We start from the raw sequence: 15,138 nt of genomic DNA on the forward strand, positions 1-15,138 counted from the left end.
CCTTCTTTATGGTCCAAGTCTCACATCCGTACATGACTACTAGAAAAACCATAGCTTTGACTATATGGACCTTTGTTGGCAAGGTAACCTCCTACATCATTCATTTATTTGTTCATTCATTTATTCATTTGTGAATAAATGATCCATTCATTTACTCCATTTGTGCATAACAAGCACACTGATACATTCATGCATTCACCAAGCCTCGAGTATATGGTAAGCATTCTGCTTGGTGTTGAGGATAAAGGGTAACACAACCAATTCCTGCATTTAGGGAATGAGCAGTCCAGTGGAGACACTCAGGGTAAACAAAGAATAACATATGCAATTACACATCCTATTAAATGCTCCAAATGGAAAGAAGGAATACTATAAGGGGACCTATTTAGACTATGAGTGAGAGGAGGCATGTCTGAGCAGATGCTGAGACCCAGACGTGTAAGAGGGAGCCCGCCACAGAGTTGGGGACATGTTCCAAGCAGCAAGAACAGTGATATAAAGATGAACTGAAAACCTCTAGAACATGTTTCTCCCCTTCTTTCTCTCCAACTCCTCGGGTTTCTCTTCCTCCTGGATCCTTTGTAATTTCTACTCATAAATTATGAGAAGCCCCGAGCACCGTTCCTGGCACAATAGCTAACGCTTACTATAAGCAGGTGCTAGTTTAAGTGTGTCACATGCTTTCACTCATTTAATCCTCATAACAACCCCTGAGGGACATTCTGTTTATGTCTCCATTTTATAGAGGAGCAAACTACATGAGGCAGAGTGCACTCACAGTCACTATTAACATTAAAATTATAATTTATTCAACAGTGACATATCAAACACCATCAGGTTCCTGGAAGATGGCATTTTGTTCATTTCTACTCCATTCACTGCCCATTTAGACCCTTCTGAAAATCCATTCTTCATTCTTGATTGTGGAAAATCTTTTAACTGCTGATCAGGTTATACAGACAAATCATTTGCTGTATCCTCCCTAGCTAGCAACACCTTCTTTAATTACATCCCGTTCAGTAAATGTTTACTGAGAATCTAATAATTGTCCAGAAAGACCCTAGAGATGCCAAGACTGGAGCCAAAAATTCAAAATCAAAAAGAAACACATGCAAATAGTAGTAATAGGATAGGATTTATGCTCTGCTTGTCTTATAATTGAAATGCCAATACAAATGAAGAAGTGATTCATTCTGTGCCTGCTGATTGGGAAAAATATGACCTACATTCAAGTAGATGACCACCCAGCAGATGTGTTCTTTACTTTAGGCTACTTTTTTGTTTGTTTTTAAAATAGTAAGTGAGTCACCGGTCAAATGTGAAGCTGTAACAACTCTGTATTTTGGAATGTGATGCCCTCATAAGTCTGTCTGAGAACTGGGGTTTTTTCCCCCTGCAAATCACCTCGTTTTTTTGGCTTTGTTTTTGTTTTTGTTTTAATTACCTACCAGTTTTTAGATATAGGATTACCACCAAATATATTTTTACCTTTTTAAAAAAAATTACAGATGTGTAAGCTAACCTTTGAAGACACATTTATGGAGAGAATGAAACAGTAGTTACTGAAAGAGAATTGGTGCCTGTGCTTATTTCTGGGGCTTCCCTGGTGGCTCAGAGGTTAAAGCATCTGCCTGCAATGCAGTAAGACCTGGGTTCGATCCCTGGGTCAGGAAGATCCCCTGGAGAAGGAAATGGCAACCCACTTCAGTATTCTTGCCTGGAGAATCCCGTGGACGGAGGAGCCAGTGGGCTACAGTCCACGGGGTCACAAAGAGTCGGACACAGTGCTTATTTCCAAGCGGAGAGAGAACTTCATTTTTGCAACAATAAAATAGCAATCCACCCTTCACAACAGTGTTAGAACACTTCCCTTTGCGCTCCCTCCTCCTCTTCTTGTTTAGGTAAGGATTTAAAATAAGCAGGAAAGGGGAACTCTGCACCAGACCCTAGGCAACTGGGTGGGTCAACTAAGATTACAGCTTGGTATTTGCAAAAAAGAAAAAAAAAAATTACAGGAGTTCCCCATTTGTATTTTAACGGGCACAAAGTTGCCCTTCCAGAGGGACCTGGCCTAGCCACTCATCTGTTTTCAGAGATGCAGTGAGCAGTCCAATTGCTTCTCTAGGCTGAGGATGTGAATTTATCTTGCCTGCGTAGGAGATGTCCACATCTGATAAGGCAAGAATACCACGAGAGGCTGTCAAGGATCCAGCAAGTCCTAAATCAGCAGAAAAGATAAGAACATCAGTGTTAGAGAAGCACATTCCAAGGAAACAATGGGAATGAATTTAATAAGGGCTTTTTCCAACTACCATCCTCTAAGGGCCCTTTTTCTCTTCTTGTTTTTGAATCTGTCTCCCTAAGAACCTAATTTCTTAAGGACCAGAATTATAAATTGTAATATAATTACTCGATGAGGGAAATGCCATCCTACACCCGTGCCCACTGGCAGCAGGAAAACACACACTGACTCTGCTTCTCAACTTTGTCAGCAGGTGGTTGAGGGATCTCAGAACAGCAGTTTTTAACTGGGGTCTGTGAACTCGGATGGTGAAACAAAATTGCATCTTTATTTTCTCGAACTGAAATTCGGCATTTCCTTCCATTACAATTGTGGGCAACACATTAGAATAGCAATAGAAGTACCTGTGACTTTGTCAACAAGGGACATCACAGATCTTTTCAAATCATGTGTCAATTGTTGCCAATATGTTGATTCACACGTATCACTACTTCACCTCATGATTAAATATTAGAGGTGCTGCTAGATCTTGTTATGTATAATGCTACTAAAAAAGCACATCTGTTATCATGTCATGATTTTATTATTTCGTAACTGTATTTCAACATGGTTGACTTTCTTTCTAATCCTATGTATTCCTTTTTAATTTAAAAAGTTTTGAAGTTTAAAAATATTGTGCGAAGAGTCAGTAGACTTCACTAGGTTCTCAAAGGAGTCCATGCCCTTCTGCCTCCCATACCTACAAAAGATGTTAAGAGCCCTGTAGGAGATTCTCAGTATCATGCCCCTCGCATTAGGAGATTTCAGTATTCCCCATTGCCAGAGCACAGCTTCCATGAAGACAGGGGCCTACGAAATTAATCATTTAGTGCATTTCATTGTGCCTTTCACTTGGTTTTAATTACCTCTTTCCCAATAACATACCTTAACAAAAACCTCAAATGCAGTTCAATTGTGAAATATTGAATCATTTGATCCTCAAATCACTGGTGAGAACTGCATCAGCTTTCAGCTATTCACGAGCTGACTGTCTGAGCTGTGAATTACCAAGGTCCCCTTTTCTTCCTGGCTTCCTCTTTGGCTGTTTACCACGTGGTTCTTTTACTGTGGGTCACAGGTGCACTGAAAGATAGGCAGGGCGCGAGGGGAAATGACATTCAAATCTGACAATTTTCCTCCCTCACTCAGAAGTCATTGATGGGCAGAGGTTGAAATCATTGATTAAATTAAGATTTTGGGATTACCTGTGGATTTTAATTACCATGCTATTCACTGTCCCAATGTGTTCTGTCTCCCCCATCACTGCACTCCTGTAGCTCTAATGAGATGCTTATCAGATGCTATTTTGTATTGTTAGTTATCTTTGCAGTGCATACACTCTTTGAGTTCATGGATCCTGTGTTATCCTTCTCTTCGGTTGCCTCTGGTGCTTGGCAGACAATAGACCCTCCGTAAATAGGTGTGGCTGAATTGAATAGCTGTCGACTGTGCATATTTAGTGGGTCTTCAGGCTTAAGTTGCCAGTGTTAATATGATTATTTTCTATCTCGGATTTGTTTATGCAACATCTATTCCACAAATACTTAACACTTACTATGTGCCAGGTATCATGCTAGACATTAGAGACAAAGATGAATATAACTAGTTCTCCCACGGAGTCTAAAGCCAGACAGCCCTCAGACCAATACAGGTTGCAACGGGGTATAATGAGAGCAAAGATTGGGGTGTGAATCAGGTATGTTGGTGAAACTAGAGTTCAATTCTGGCAAACAAAAGTCAGAAGATGCTAAAAGTGAGAACCCAAAGGATGAGTAGGACTTTAGCCAATAGGAATAGGGGATGAGAAACCATAAATCCATCAGTATTGCAACAGCATTCTTTACCTACCCAACACCCATCTCCTCTTCTTCCCTCCTTCCCTTCTAATAGAACCTTAGTTTCCAGTTTGGGATGGGCTCGAGGAAGGTAAGCTCCTTCCCCAGACCCAAGTTCATGAGTCAATCAGGCGCCAAGCATGGTCATTTCTTTTCTCTTTGCCAGTGATTGGTCCAGGGTGAGCACATAACCACCTTTCTGGTCAATGAGACAGAAGGGGAAGTCAGCCCAGGGCCTTGCATTCGGACAGAGAAGGACAGTCTTGCTAGGAGAAAACTAGCTTTCTCCTCTTGTCTAGAAAACTGTTATGATGTTTGCAACTGTGGCAGCTATCTTGTGACAGCAAGAAGATAATAAGAGCCTGGGGGACTCTTTGATAGTAACACTGAATAGCAACCAATCCTGGCAACTGGACTCCTTGTGTGTGTGTGTGTGTTGGGGGGGGGGGGGGTGGTTAACCCCTACTTGTCTGTGCTACAAGTATTTAGACTTTTTTCCCCCTTATAACTAAACACATCATAACTTGTATGCATAACTTCTGTAAACTATTTTTTCACAGGTTTCTCCAGTGAATACCAATGTGATCCCATGGCTAATACCCCTGAGTTTTCCTGGCTGATTATCCTCAATCTGTATAATTCTAGGTTCAACTCCTTTCTTCTTCAGTCTCTCCAATCACTTTTGGGAGCCTCCAGGAGAGCATCTTTGATTGTGGCTTCCTCCTTACTACTCTGCATCTCCCCTGATGCTTAAACAGTATTCTCTGCAAAGCTGGCAAGAAAGTCTGTCTCTCTGACTCTGTTTCACTCTATCACTAGATCCCAAGGTGGTGTGAATGCCTTGAATATCATAGGCCTTTGGTCAAAGTATACCTTCTAGCTCCTGCCTACCCCTGCTCTCTACAGGGAATTGTCTGAGAAAAAGGAGGCATACTGTTCTCAGCTGCTTTTCTTAGGGTCTTTCTGCAGAAGCCTAGCATCAACCTCCACCTTTAGGCAGGACCAAACCAAACAAAAGCCCCCAGGCATATGAACCAGTGCCCACAGATGTCCGTGAGTTCAGGTTTACTAGCCCTGCACGACTACTCTCCAGTTAGCTCAGCCCAGGGCACAGTTACAGACGCACATGAAGGCATGGGGACAGAGTGTTGCAAAAACAGGCAGTCAAAAAAAAAAAAAAAAAACAGGCAGTCAGGGACCTTTTATGGCTTCCCAGGTGGCGACGTTGGTAAAGAACCTGCCTGCTAATGCAGGAGACGTAAGAGACTTGGGTTCGGTCCCTGGGTCGGGAAGATCCCTGCAGTAGGAAATGGCAACCCACTCCAGTATTCTTGCCTGGAGAATCCCGTGGACAGAGGAGCCTAGCAGGCTACTGTCCATGGTGTCACAAAGAGTCAGACACCACTGAAGCGACTTAGCACACAAGAAGTGTAAGCAGTAATTTCTAAGCCAGAGCTTCCCCAGAAGTATGGCATATGGTTCACTGAGATACTTCCCTGCCCTCTCAGTCCTTGGGACTACTGGGCAGAGCCTGGCAGCCAAAGCCCTTAGATTGATCACCTCCAGTGGCAAGAGGCCTTGTGTGGATCTCGGAAGGTGGATCCAAACAGGGTGGAATCTCATAAGACCATGACATAAAAAGATTGGAAAACAATGGAGAGGCATTGAGGGATTTTTTAACAGAAAGAAACCTTATCAATTTTCCATCTTGGAAGGAAAGGAGAAGGCAATGCAAAAGTTGGATGGGAGGGGTAGACAATGAGCCTGAGGCCAGGAATACCAGCCACACCTACAGTGGCCCAGATGTGAAGCCATGAGGGGCTGCACGAAGGAGTAGGAATAAGAAAACAGAAGGGATCTGGGATTAGAGGAATCTTGAGGAGATAAAAATCAATGAATGGACATGGTCTTGCTGGCTGATTAGATACACAGAGGGAAGAATCCAGGATGGCTTACAGCTTTTGGCTTGAGAACCTGAATGGACAGTGCTGTCATCCATTGAAACTGAGAATATGTGGGAGAAAGGTGGAAGAATGTTGGTTTGAGATGCATGTGGAATGTCCAAGTGAGATGACCAGTAGGCATTTTGACATACAGATCTAATGCTCAAAAGGTCATGCTCATCTAGAAATGTAGTCTTCAGCAGATATTACTGGTGATACTGACCAGGTAGAACAGAGCTGGGATAAGAGAGAACCAGACACAGAACCCAAGCCAGCTCAAGTCAAAGGACCAAGACTGAGAACTCAGTCTGGTGGGTTTCATTCAGAGAGAGTGTGTGTGTGTGTGTGTTTATCTGTCTTATGTCTGCTTCTCTTTTGAATATTTGCCTCATTGCCTCCAATTTCAGACTGGACTTTTCTGCTAGGTGGAGAATAAAGTCACTGGTAGCTCCAGAATAGCCATCCCAGTAAGACTCTTTTCCCCCCACCACCACACTATAACAAGAAAGAAAGTGAAGTCGCTCAATCATGTCTGACTCTTTGCAACCCCATGGACTGACTGTAGCCTACCAAGTTCCTCTGTCCATGGGATTTTCCAGGCAAGGATACTGGAGTGGGTTGCCATTTCCCAACAATCCCTAGAAATAACTCTGAGTGGCTTTGCTTGGGTCATATGACCTATCCTTAGACCAAACACTGTTGCCAGCTATTGAGCACTTGGATTGGCCAGACCTAGGTCATGTGTCATGAGTTCACATTGTGATCTGGTTGGGGGTAGGACATAGGGACAAGTTCTATTACCAGAAGAACAATGATGGTAAAGATTTCAGGGCAGATAAATATAGTTACCATGGTTCCCCACCCATCAACATTTAAAGAGGTAGATAGAAAAGGCGGACCAGTAAAGAAGACAAAAAATTGACATGTCAGAGTAGATTATCAGCTTTTCAGAGGCTGAGAAATGTGTCTTATTCATATCTGTTTCCTCCTTCCCTCTGATATGTAGTGCTATGCCTATAATCAACAAGTGTGGATGGAATGAATTCATAAACATTCCACATGGCAAATAGTGGGTATTTTTCAAAAAACATGACAAAAACTGACACCCAGAAAATCTTATTTGGACAATATACAAAAGCACTTTTTTTTTTTAAAGTAGTTGTCCACCACTGACATAGTTATTAACATTAATAGATTCTCTGAAAAGAGCCAGTCGTTTTCATGATTTGGATTAAGGCACCACATCACTTTGGACCCAAGTAGTTACAGTGAGAATTTGATTGGGGGACTGTCATGGAAATCAGGTAGTGTTGTTTTAAAGAATGTTCCGTTTATTGCTTGGTTCTAAGGCTGACTGTAATTTCATGCTGCATTTGCAAGCCTGCAGGCAGATACCTTAATTACTATGGACACTAGATAGAAAGAGGAGTGCTAGTCCAAATCTCTCTTAATTGGTGACATACTTCCACCTTCGGGGGAACAGATGCTAGGAAGGAATGAAAGAAAGCTTGTAAACCACAGCACCCAGCAACTCCCCTTAGGTAGTATCTATTTTTTTTTTACCAAGTACCTTTTATATCCACTAGGGGGAATCCTAGTGCGTATCAAAACGTGGCTCTTTCTAAGCATAATGGAATGAAATACCCTTGAAAACTTGTCTGTTGATGGGTGTGTCCTCTACCCTGTCAGGATCCAGATATCTGGCATATTATATTTTTCAAACAAATTAGAGAATATCATTCAAAATATGTTAAAGAGTGGCAATTATTTAAACTCTCACTGGATTTAGAAGGGGTCCACTAAGCATTTTAGATAAAGTTTTTATTATAAACAGAAGTTTCCACCATGAAAAGGAGGGTTTATATTTGTTAGAATATTTGGCTATTAAAAAACAGAAAATGCTGAATCTTAACACTTTCAATTTTAAAGAGCTTAATTTTAAATACCTGTGTGATTTCAAGTTTTAAGTTTAAATTCTAATGTGATCTTAATGTTCACTGGAATTCTTAAAGTATTATTGGCACTCCACTGATAATTATTATAAGCTTGTCTAACATAATTACAGTATAAGACTCTTCTCTTTTCAACACAAAGCCATTGTCAAAGTTTCAAAGATGCTGTAAATTAACAATCTGAATGCAGTACTCAGACTTGAATTCAGAGGGTGCTTCTCCATATTGTCAAGAGTATATATTTTTGTGGTTGGCTATTGCTCTTCTCAGTCCTGTTCTCTGTCTTTACAGAGATAATGAATTCACAAATTGGTAAATATGCATTATACATTTGCTAGGTTTTCACTGTAACTAGGGCTGTGGGTACCCCAAAGAATGACGCCCTGTCTCTAGCATCTGCAGTGTTTAGAACGCAGTTCAGCCAATGTTTGTTGACCACTGAGTCTGGGCAAGGCTTAAGAAGCTGCACAGGGAGGGAACCATCAATCTAGCTCACTGCCCCAACTCTCAACACATGCTCAGCACATGGTAGGTCCTCAGAAGGTGTTTGTTAGAGGAATGAGCAAGTAAATGAAAAAAAGGTGTGAGGGAATAAAGGGAATTATGGTGATAAAGCGGAGAAGGCAATGGCACCGCACTCCAGTACTCTTGCCTGAAAAATCCCATGGACGGAGGAGCCTGGTAGGCTACAGTCCATGGGGTCACGAAGAGTCGGACACGACTGAGCGACTTCACTTTCACTCTTCACTTTCATGCATTGGAGAAGGAAATGGCAACCCACTCCAGTGTTCTTGCCTGGAGAATCCCAGGGACGGGGGAGCCTGGTGGGCTGCCGTCTATGGGGTCGCGAAGAGTCGGACATGACTGAAGTGACTTAGCAGCAGTAGCATGGTGATAAACTGAATAAGACACCATCCTTGACCTCAAGGAATCCACAATTGAACAGAAGAACTATATACACAGCTAAAGTACAATGAATAATGCAGACTGCAAGATTCAAATGGTTTCATAGACTGGCAGATAAAGTGTTGTTCAAGTTCAGAACAGGGGATTCACAACCAAATGGAGAAATCAGTTAAACACATTCAATAGGCAACTTTAAGTACACTGCTAGAAGGGAGTCTGGTGAGGAAGAGATACTCATTGCTATATTAGAATAAGTGAATGAATATTTACGGTACACCAGACCCTGTGCCCATTCCCAGGGGCATGAAGATGAATCAGAACTTGATTTCTATTTTAATTTAAAATAATTTTTAAAGTTCATAGTCTAGTAGAGAGCTTCTAATATACTTTCAAGAAAGACTTCCAGGAGAAAGTGGCTTTTAAATTGGGTCTTGAAGGATGCATAGGAGTTTGCAAGGCAGAGAAGAGAGAAAGGATATTTTATTTTTCCTTTTATTTATTTCTTTGGCTATGCTAGGTCTTAGTCGCAGCATGTGGGATCTAGTTCCTTGACCAGGGCTTGAACCTGGGTCCCCTGCATCAGGAGTGTGGAGTCTTAGCCACTGGACCATCAAGGAAGTCCCAGGGGAAGGATGTTTTAGATGAGAAGTACAGTATATGCAAGGGGATGGAGGCACAGGAAGGTCTGCCTTGTTTAAAGAATATCCCATTGCTAAAAATGGATGACAGTACCAAGTATATCACTAGCTCTTAGCACAAAGCCGTGTAGAAGGAAGTTCCTTAGTAAATACTAGTTGTTTTTGACAATAATGATGTTTAGAGCCAGAGGATGACCTAAGTCTTAAGTGCTGGTCAAACTCAAGTAAGAGTGCTCAGTACTGGGCATATGCCCAGGAAACACTAGTTAAAATTCTCCTCTAAGGATGAGATTTAAAATGAGTATCGTGGGCTGAATGGTGTCCCAACAAACCCCAAAATTCATCTGTTGAAGTCCTGACCCCCCAGTATCTCAAAATATGACTGTATTTGGATATGGGAGTCCTTAAAGACGTAAAAGGAGGGCTTCAGGGTGGACTGGCATCCTTATAAGGAAAAAGGAAACAGATACAGAGAGAAGACTAGGTGGAGACACAGGGAAGAGATGGCCATCTACAAGGAGAGAGGCCTCAGGAGAAACCAACTCCGCCACGCCTTGATCTCGGACTTGTAGGCTCCAGAACTATAGGGAAATAAATAGATTTCTGTTGTCTAAGCCACCCAGTCAGTGGCACTTTGTTATGGCAGCCCTAGCAGACTAGTAATGGGTTAGCAAAGCATTAGAGCGCTGGTACTGGTAATGGTAGTGATGATGATGGTGGTGGTGGTGATGATGTCATTTAGTATGCTTGAAAATTCCCATAAGGTTAGATGCTACTATTTCCCAACTACAGTGAGGATGCTGAGGCTCAGAGAACCCAAGGCTACCTAGTTTTGGGGTGATGGCACTAGATTTGGAACTTAGACCTGACTAAGGCTACCACTAGCCTTGTAAAGTCTTTGTAAAGAGAAAAAGCATCTCTTCCTTGAGGGTGAGCAGAAGGTGGGCTGGATTTCAGTTCCTCTTGCCCCACCTTGGCCAGATGCCTTGGTGCAGGGCTCCCCCTTCATGGTGATGCACTCTACAACCCAAGCACTTAATCATTATGCTGGGCTTCCCAAGGGGCTGGGGTGGCTGGAGGTAATACCACCATGCGAGAAAGAGGGCACGTAAGAGGGATTCTGAGCGCCTGGATTGCAAACCTCACCTGCTGCACAGTTGGGCATTCGAGAACCCAGGTCCATGAGCTCTGGGTCCCAGGGGGTGGGCTGCCAGTGGTCCTACAGCCACAAGGGGGCCTTGATTCAGCCCAGTTCTGCTAAGTGGCTTCAAACAGCTCCTTCTCCAGTCCTCATTAAGCAAGAAATCTAGTTTGCTGGGATCACACACCTATCCGGTCACCAGCACCCCCACCCCCACCCCTCCCCACCCTCCAATCAAAGCGACTGAGAAAAGCATCTTTGAGCATTTTGACGAGGAATGTCAGCGCGCCTCTCCTCACAATTAAAGCTCCTGAATGTTCCAAATTGCAGCTTTCATGATGGGGGAAAAAAGGCCTCTGACAGCGTAAATATTTAATCACCATTAAGAATGTCCAACAAAGGAGGGGAGTCTGGTTTCAAATTGGCTGGTTCAGATGATGAAAGCGCAGAAGTCACAGCAGAGTAAAAATAAAGTTCCCTCTAAAAAACTCCTGGCTTTAGAACTCAAGATGGTTTCTATTTCTACTCCATGGAACACTGTGTGTGTCACCAGTCCTTGAGCCACGAAGGAACCTAGAATACCTGATTTATCTTTAAATATTAGTGGGGGTGGGGTGGGGTGAAGTCTGGAGACAAGAGAGGATAGCAGTCTCTTCATAAGCCTGTTTTGGGGAATCATGAATAAAAACGGAATTTCTAGACTGTATTGAAGGGACTGCTGAAGTTCAGACTTAAGGAAAAATGTCTAAAAAGGAAAAAGCAGTATGTTCAGTTTTGTGTCTTATTTGAAAATAGACTTCAAACGTTCCGCAGTGTTTTAGATATCAGAACCACCCCTGCCCCCCACCACCTTTTGAACCCTTAGCTCCCAGTAGTTCTCAGTTTACTTTTAAGGCAAAGCTTTTAGTTTTATGATTTAGCTGGAAAAAATATATAATCTTAGTCAGGTTTCCATTTGTCTCTATCACCAGGTTGAACTAGTGTAGGAAAGCCTGTTGCAAAGGGGAGAAAGAAATGGAGATTTTCCAAAATCCAGACTGGGGGGAGCCAAACATTTGGAGAGAAAGACTAGGAGTTCCTCAGTGCCTAGCAGTGTCTCATGCTCCCCATCAGTGGACAGACAGGAGGTACAGGTTTAAGTAGCATTCTCGTTCCCTTCTCCACCCATGCTTGGAGGGGGGCTGGTACATCAGTTATGGTTCTGACAGGAAAGAAGTGACACGGGCAAATGGGTCTGTTAGTGAAGGGGCCATGGCAGAGGTGTGGACGAGATGAAGGGAGACCAGCCAGGGCCAGCAGCAGAGGGAGACGTTGGTTCCTACAGACCTGAAGAGTAAGGGGGAGGGCCGGTGATAACCCAGAGAAGGCTGGGACCATAGCTGCTGTGGCCTTTGAGAGGGACAAGGCCAGTGCACAGATCACTGGAAGAATAAATACCTGGACATCACCCCTGGGTCCCCTGATGGGGGGCTCAGATTGGCTGGACCTAACTGGAAACCAAAAAGCGAGGAGGATGTCCAAAAACGTCAAACTTGCGGGTGGACAGCAGGATGGAGAAGAGTGGGAATGTGTTCTGTAGAGATCAGTGGAAACTACCCAGTACAAATGGGGAAGGAAAAACAAATAGGATTAGAGAAGGGGCAGAATGGCGAGGTAAATGCTCAGCCTTCCATTGGATTTGCCCTTGGGACTCTGCATGATGCTGTCTGCACATCCAATGCCTTCCCCCCCATGGGTGACGAGTGAGGCTGCCCTCACCATGGGGACCACATGTTGAGCTTCCTGTTGTCAACAACCCAAGTTCAGAGCTGATGCCAGTTGCTTCTCGTCCACCTTGGTGGACATATTTTCTAGGGAGTGGCAAGGCCTACAAATAAGAAGGTGTGCCAACTTGGTGGCAAGCAGCAGACCGCTCACTGCCCAGTCCAGCAACTTCATCGTCAGCTCAGAGCATCTCTCTGTCAGAATCTCAAGGAAAAGGAAGTATGACTGACTGTGACGTTATCTGCGTGTTTATCTTATCTTCTGCTATTCGCTTCAAGAATTTGAGTTATTAATATGAGGGCCTGGTTTCTGGCAGCTCTTCTCTTTAATTGGGTTTACGCCAAGCTGCCAGTTATCAAAGGATTCAGGCCCTACGATTACACTAACAGGGAGCCTCAGAGCTGTGACGGCAGAACAGAGACATAGGGCAAGACATTGTATTAAAGAGGGATCGGCATTTTGTGTCTAGTTCATGATGCCTTTTTGGCTCCATATTTCAAAACAGCAGCAAGGAAAACATGAGCAGGGATAGACCCAGGTCTTGTCTAAAACCAGACAAAAGTTGGTGACCAAGAGACTGCTCACAAGTTACCGAGGTCCCCCAGATCCGGAGGAGTAATTAATGGATGACTCTGCGCTTTGTGCCAGATGAACTCCAGTTGGTCTGGAAAAACACTGTGATGGTTGATGATTTACCATATTTTGCTTTCAGCTGATAATGGTCTCATGCTCTTAACCACTGATGGTTTTGGTGAACGTTTTGCAGAAAGGGCTCAAGAGAAACTTCATGACACTGAATGTATTACATGAGAAGGGAGGGTACTAGGGGGGCAGGGTGATGTCCTAGACACCACAGTCCCTTAAAAACATCTGACATTTGACATCCCTTCCATAGGGCAATAACTCATCCATCCCTAAAGTTGAGTGAAGGCCCCCTTTTAGCTTAAAGGAAGTCATTGGACCTGGAGTAAAGAATTGTTACCTTGCACATTCAATCCACTCTCCCCTCTACAATTGTATCTCTGCTGGTGAATGACCATGAGGACAATGTGATGTCCAAAAAAACAATTGTAATGTGGGGAGCAAACCAAATTCTGCCTACTGAAGGAACACCACTGAGCCTCCAACACTTTAACCAAAGGCATGGGCATCATCACCAAAGTATAAGATGCTCAGCAATTGTCTGGGGCCATGTTGGGTGGGCAAGGAAGACAAGGCACCACGTTCTATTGTTGTTCAGTCACTAAGTCCTGTCCAACTCTTTACAACCCCATGAACTGCAGCACACCAGGTTTCCCTGTCCTTCACTATTTCCCAGACTCTGCTCAAACTCACGTCCACTGAGTCGGTGATGCCATCCAGCCCTCTCACCCTCTGTCGCCCCCTTCTTCTCCTACCCTCAATCTTTCCCAGCATCAGGGTCTTTTCCAATGAGTCTGTTTTTTGCATCAGGTGGTCAAAGTATTGGAGCTTCAGCATCGGTCCTTACATTGAATGTTCTTTTACCACATCTTAACTGTGCCTTTGACTGACTTTCCATGTTTATTGAACTGCATTCAACTCGTCTCTCAGCATCAATTCAAACTTATTAAATGGCTCTTCATCTTATCTGCTTTCAACCATCTACTCATCAGCAGACTAGAAAGAAGCCTGGCTCATTTCTTTTTCCTGTCAGTCACAAAGGGGGCTAGAGGCTCTGATAAGGGCCTTGATGTGGAAGACCACATAGATTTGAGCAAAGCTGTCTTAAGCCCTAGAAGGACATGACTGGAACTGTTCAACCCACTGAGTGGTGCTTTCCAAATGCCACCGAGGGGGTTGTAGCTATGTAAATAAGGTATAGAGAGAACTCATTGGCTGCCGGAACTAATAATCTTAGTGGCTTTTCATCTCTGCCGGACCAGTCATTCCCGAAGACCACTGTCAGAATTTCCTAAGTCAGAAGGCAAACCGAAGCACCAATGATAGCCATCTTGTGACTGTGACCAATTGCCTGCCGACCAGTTCTTAATGTCCTGAACCTCGGCAGGAAGCCACGGGATCTATAAAGTCCTGTCCAGCAGAAATGAGTCTGATTGTGGATGGTCTGGTTAACCCAGATTGCCTTTGGTACCTGGGGGAGTTGATATTTTCTCATTATGAAGACTTTCCCATCTAGTCAATGCTACAAATAAAAACTGCTCGGAATCGGTCTGAACTGCCTGTTTCCGTGGTAGCAGGTCTCTGTCTGGAGGATAAATCTGCACCATCTTCCTTTTTTTGGGTTTCAGCCAGTTGTGTTACAAGGAGTTCTGAATGTGCAATACGTGACACCCGATGGGCTGGGCTCCAGCACTGGGAGAGGGAAACCTTGTCACCGGTAGGGATTCGCATCCTTGGCCAAGTGGTGTCCAAGAGAAAGCGATCAAAAACATTCAGAATCCACATGCCTAAATATTTATTTTGGTTGTTCATGTTTCCCACCGTTTTCAAACGTGAACTTATGTCCTGAAGGTGGAGCTTTAGCACACAGGAAAATTGGAATGGGACAAACATGTTTGTACCAAACAGGATAGAATCAGCAAAAAACACATTCATATGCTTCCTAGTCCTCTACATTTTTCAGGCCAAAAAATAGGCACAGATTCTGATTTCTTTCACCATAGGAGCCTGCATACAATTAAATGGGAGAGAAAAGA

At 43.5% G+C, this 15,138-nt stretch overlaps 1 non-coding gene across 1 annotated transcript; it reads right to left on the reverse strand.

The window, feature by feature from the left end:
- Positions 1-9,461: 9,461 nt before the first annotated feature.
- Positions 9,462-9,534, reverse strand: TRNAR-CCU (transfer RNA arginine (anticodon CCU)). Its single transcript has one exon. It is a non-coding gene; the product is annotated as a tRNA-Arg (tRNA).
- Between the last annotated feature and the right edge of the window lie 5,604 nt (positions 9,535-15,138).

The sequence above is a fragment of the Dama dama genome, chromosome 3 (genome assembly GCF_033118175.1).
Source record: "Dama dama isolate Ldn47 chromosome 3, ASM3311817v1, whole genome shotgun sequence".
NCBI lineage: Eukaryota > Metazoa > Chordata > Mammalia > Artiodactyla > Cervidae > Dama > Dama dama.